This window comes from Homarus americanus, unplaced genomic scaffold (assembly GCF_018991925.1).
Source record: "Homarus americanus isolate GMGI-L3 unplaced genomic scaffold, GMGI_Hamer_2.0 scaffold33468, whole genome shotgun sequence".
NCBI classification, from domain to species: Eukaryota; Metazoa; Arthropoda; class Malacostraca; order Decapoda; family Nephropidae; genus Homarus; species Homarus americanus.
In genome coordinates, this window is record NW_024714177.1 from 8,506,357 (window position 1) to 8,512,657 (window position 6,301).

Below are 6,301 nucleotides of genomic sequence, written 5' to 3' on the forward strand. Positions count from 1 at the left end.
TACAGTACAGTACTTAATGGGGTGGTGTGGCAGTAAAATTAACTATTGGGGTAATTCCAATAAAATTAATTTATATTGGAATTAGTTAATTTTACCGCCACACCACCCCGTTAAGTACCATACTGCGGTGTTCCTCAGGACTCATTTAGTTTAGAACTCGGGTTGAAACACGACGATCTTCTTCAAGGGAAGATGTTGTTTAATAATTTGAGCGTAACCCTCCGCCCCAGGACACAGTCCACCAAACCTCATGAAGCCCATAACCACCCATGATCTATACGGCCAGGCAATAGCTAACCTCCTTCGACCAGCACCCATTAGTATAGGGTTGGTAGAATATGAAATAGTATGACCCTTAAAACACCAATAAATAGGAAAGGGCAGATTGTCTAGTGCTAGTGCTGCCAAAAGCATACAACCAACCAGTAAGGCAGCATCAAGAAAATCACACACAATAACTAGCCCAAGACACAACTTTAACACACAAGGGATTTTGGTAGCACAACTAGCCAACAGTAAGGCAGTAAGCCCACCTCCTCCTAAATTTCTTCAATTCCTGAACAATTAACCCCCTTCCTCCCTTCTCTAATCTCCTTTCACCCTCTTCCCTCTTCATTAAAAAAAAAAAAAAATCCCGAACACAACCCCCTACATTGTATGTAGTAACCTAAACTGGTACAGTATTGGGTAGAACATATATTTTGCGTTGGCTCTAAACCTTTTCAATGGGAAACTAATGTCAAAATTAAAACTCTTATAATTTGAAGGGTGATAGAAACACAATACAACATGATTATATTCTATTAAATCAATTATTTAGTAAAATTACATATAAATTGACAAAATAATCTGAAATATACAAGTTACTAGCATATTTTATTCAAACTGAAAAATATGCTAAAGTACAGTACTTTACCATTCCATAATAGCACTCAGATTGAGCTTTTAATGGCACCATTTTAACAGTGGGTCATTCATAACCAAAATTTATTCTGCTATAGAAGGGTACTACGCTTAAAGTACAAAATTTAAATTTAAAAGATTCAGAGATTGGTTTGGAGATACTGTACTTTGGTGAAATAGAAACTATATACACTGTATACTGTATGCAGTAAACCTTTGATAACTTATAATTTAATATTACTCAGAATGACAGTAAAATATTCAACTGTAAATTATTTTTTACATAACTCTCCATATTCCGAGACACGATGATGCAATCTCAGAATGGCTTACCACGTGTGACCCAAGCAGGACGCGTGGAAGACTCTGCCCCCACTCCACTGTCCTGCACTGAGTGATAACACCAATGCACCTAAGAAATGTTTATTCCCTTTACATTTTTTACCTTATAATAATTGTTTATGCACATTCTGTATGAAAGATTGTGTGTGCATGTAACAGATTAAAAACAAAAAGTAATTACTGTATGTATGTCTAACTGCAGTGCTGGTGTTATTTTTTTGCAAGTTTTCTGACTATGGAAGGTCATTTTGGCCACACACACACACACACACACACACATTAGTACAGTACTCCTACTTTGCTGTCACTCGGAATGGAGTATGAAGATCATCCAGCTATGATACAATGATCATGAGTTATTAAGGATGTCACCTTCGTTGGTGAGCTCTGAGGTGACTAGAGAGGCTGATATGGGACAGGCAGGGTTGTCCACAGATGTTGCATGTGTGGAGGGCTACAGCTAATGCAGGAGAGGCAATTACAGCGTCTTTCCAGCATTGGAGTTTGTCTTTCTTGGTATGCAGTTGGGCTAACTCGAAAGTATTGACACCTTCTTGTGTGGTGCTCCTCTAAGAGTTACGGTGTGGAGTAATTGTCTCCCATGTGGGGGGTCGATTTGGCACTTTTTCATGTTTGTTTTAAAACTATCCTCCTACCTTTTCAGTTGCTTGCCAGCGTTACGTTTACTATTCGTTACGTGACTGTAAAGTAGCTGCTTTGGCAGTCTACTGTCGTCTATGCAGGTAACATGGCCAGTCCAATGTAGCTGTTCAGGATAATGGTAGCCTCGATGCTCCTACAGTTGGTGTCAGCAAGAATACTGGCATTTGTTCTCTTGTCTTCCCAATGAACTCGGAGGATGGAACGTAGACTACGTTAGTGAAAGTTTTCAAGTGCATTTAAGTGCCTCCTGTATGTGACCCATGTCTTGTTGCCTTATAGCAGGGTGGGGAGGACTACTGATTGATATACGTGCAACTTTGTAGATAATTTCAGCTCCCTACAGCAGAAGACACGGGTACGGAGTCTGCCAAAGGCTTGAGATGCACATCTGATTAGATGTTGAATCTCTTCATTGATGTTCGCGGTGGTGGACAGGTAGGAGCCGAGATACTGATAGTGGGTAACATTAGAGGGTAGTACCATTAAGCTGAATGGATGTGTGCATAAGCATCTGCGTAGGTGTTCAGGATCTCCTGTAGATTGAGTTCAGTGTGAGCGACAAGGGTGGGGGTGTCTGCATACTAAAGTTCAGTTATGGTAGCTGCCGACACCTTTGTTCCAGCCTGGAGTCATCTTATGGTGAAAAGACCTTTCATCCGGTATTGGATGGCCACCCCGCCGGCTAAATTGGCACTGGCAGGAGTAAGGAAGGCAGCCAAGAAAATGGAAAAGAGAATTGGTGCCAGTACACACCCTTGTTTAACCCCCATTTGGATGGGGAAGAACTCAGAGTGGGTGCCATTGTGCAGGACACTGCCGTTCATGCCATCGTGGAGTTGCCTCACAATGATGACGAATTTGGTGTGCAGCCAAAACGGCTGAAGGTCCGCCAGAGGGCTTCCCTGTCGATGTGCGCACATGCCCTCACACACACACACACTAAAGTATTTCCACACTAACCAGGCTCGTAAGCCACGCCCCTCTTCTATAGCTTGAACAGCTGATTGGTTCATAGAAAATGTTTGTGTGACTGTCCATTAATTCAAACTAAATATGTTCAAAATTAGATTATCAAAATACAAATGATTTCAAGGCATTAGCACCTCAGAGAGGATGTTAGAAATTTTAAATATTTATCATAAAATGTCAAAGTCAAAGATGAAATTTGCTTTCGAATGAAGTCTTTTCATATTTCTTTGTTTTGTACCAAACATTAAGCAAACAGAAACAAATGACACCCAAAATATAGCACAATAGGTAATGAACTACAGTTTGTATGACTGTATATATTCCAAATCATTTATACAACTGATAAAACTCGATATAAATACATGCAGTCCGGGGGGGGGGGGAGTTCATTGTCAACATACACACCCAGGTCCTTATTACATTCGGTCTCAATTAATGCAGTTTCTTTATCCTGTTGGGACATGTGATATGCCTCCTGACTGTTGATGCGACCCAGGTGCATCCTCTTGCACTTCATGACATTGAATCTTAGCAGCCATTTCTTTGACCATTCTTGAAGCTCATAGAGATCTTTCTGGAAGTCTTCACAGTCTGTTTGGTTCTTAATTTCCTTAAATAACTTGGCATTGTCCACAAACATTTGTATGGAGGAGTGCATAGCTCCTAAATTAAAACAAGGTATCCAAATATGATTACAAAGCCACTTTGTATGTCCACATAATCCATGGCTTTGATAAAGGCAAAATCATGTTATATGTAGATAATAAATTTTAAAATGTAAAATTTTTTGCTTGAAGATGAAAGATAATTTCCATTATCCTCCTTTTCTTGCTCTCTATTTTAAAATAAACTAGTTGACTTGTAGCTATAAACTAAACTGCCTTTCATAAACTCCATGGACTAATCTTGGGTTAACAGAGAATCATTCCAGGAATACAGAATCTAAAAAAAAAATTCCAAACACTTTGTACTCTACTGTTTAAGTCCAGTATTCCCTCAAAACTAACATTCAACATCCATGCCTTACATACATAGACTATGGCAGGGTCCTAACATTTTGTATACCTAGGCAACCGGCTCAGTGTGTCCAATGCACCGTAAGCCAGGTCCAAGCATCAATTTATACCTCTTATGTACAGTATTCTGCTCACTAACATAATAATCAACAATTTTAAGTTTAACATCACCATATACAAACTTGGCAGTAATACCAACCCAATAATCACCTTTGCTATTGATATTCAGGTTGCATATATTTACTCCATGAATTTGTAAATTGCAACTCCTCCCTGACTTACGACCTGCCTCAGTCGTACCAAAATTTTGTCAAATTACGTATTTTTGAGTCCCAAAGTCAATACACAGAGAATTTTCATTTGTAATTCACTTTAAAATGGCTGGCAAGCTTAAAAGTGAAAGTTTTGTGGTGCTGAAAAGAAAAAAGAGACACCCATTTTAGATTTCTATGTATTATTTAAGCATTTTCGACTAACGACCTGGATTTGGGTCCCTAACCCCGTCATAAGTCGAGGAGCTGCATATATAATTTACAAATTCATTAAATATATGCAACCTGAATATCATGTACTGTACAGTATGCTATATCTGGCAATTGGTGCAATATTTTTCTCGCAGGTCCAATTTCAGTTTCCCATATTTTGTTTTTATTAAGGGGTTCGTCCGCCAGAAAATACGTAATTACAGTACAGTACTCCAAAAAATCTCAAAAGTTGAAAAAAATTCATGATTGTGCCCTGAAATCTGTCCATTTTCTCTTAAAAATATCACCGAGGTACTATAACATCTAGGCTTTGGAAAAGATACATTTACACCTATTTATGTCTAATCCTGAGTGCCCCACCCTCAAACTCCCACTTTCTATTTTATATATTATAAAAATTACCGGTATATAATACAGTAAGTACTTGTATAACGTCGTCCCGCTTAATGTTGTTTCAGTACTACGCCACTGAACTTTAACAGACCAAAAATTTTTTTAACATCCAGGAGTTCCGATACTATGTCGTTTTGCTTCGTCACAGACTACATTTTACTGTGCATCACCCTGTCTTGTCTGGCCGTGCTATGCTCTCTATTTTTTTTTTATGAATTTTATTTGAAAAAGCAAAAACACACAACATGGCCAACACTCAAGTAGGTGGTGTGTGGTGGTCAAGAGAGGGGTCCAGAAGATAGCTGTGCTTACTTGACCCCCACTCCCCAGGCAGTGAGGCAGAACTAGGCCCACGGCACCAAGTTCACTATACTCTGGATAAAGCTACAGGTACACTTCCCTGTGTCAGCTTATGGTGGTTGCTGTAGAACTCAAGAAACAGCACAGAAACCAGCAGACTGGTGATGCCACTGCCTGTATTGTCAACATCCTATGACCTCACGTTCACCGGCGGCGACCTCATCACCCATGACCTCACCACCTAACACACCTGCTCCTACAACTTCAACAACACCTACTGTTACTGCAATGTAGACAACAAAACACAGAAAATACATACTTCAACAATTGTTTGCTGGCAAGTTTCCATTGCCACTTATGGAAGATGTTGTGATTATCGTCATGAAGTCCAAGATGAAGAACCTCCTGTCTCACCAACAATGCAAGTACTGTGGTGCTGACATACAGCTGCTGACCAAGGCTAACACCTTCTACACCACCTTGACTGTAATATGACATGGAGCATGGGACCAAGTGCCAGAGGCAATTTTTTTTTAATATAAATTAAAACCTATAATGCCATAAGACTTATGTTTATTTACACAGATTACCTTTACTTACAATAAAATGAGGTATAATGACAGGTCACACTATAACCATACTCCTGCAAAGAATTGCCTGTAACTCAAAACTATAGTTACAGTAAGTCCTCGCTTAACATCGGCCGGCTTAACGTTGTTTCGGTACTACGTTGCTAAACTTTAGAGACCAAAAATTCGTTTAACGTCCCGGTGACTCAGTACGTCGTTTGAGTCGTCACGGACTACTTTTTACCTTTTTCACAATATGTATTTAGGATGGTGTGTGCAGTAAACGAGTAAAAATAAATGAAGAAAGATACTACCGGGTATATCTACCCAAAAATAAGTTGAAAAACATGTACAGTACTTAAGGATTCCAGCAATGCAATTTTTATTCTGTGCCATTGTATATGATAAAAAATTTAAGCCAAAACCACCTTCAATCTTGCTGGAAGTGCGGAGGGGGAGATGTATTATGACAGCTGGCGCCAGCCCGCTGGCCAACCAAGGTTACCTAGTGGTACTTATTTATCTGTCATGTAGAGGAGTTTTAAGTTTTTCTCTTATAAAATCTCAATGAATGTGACTTTATAGTAATGCATACAAGCACCTCACCAGGCATCACACAAGGAGTTTTGAATTTATGTACATGTATATGTAATGTATTTCA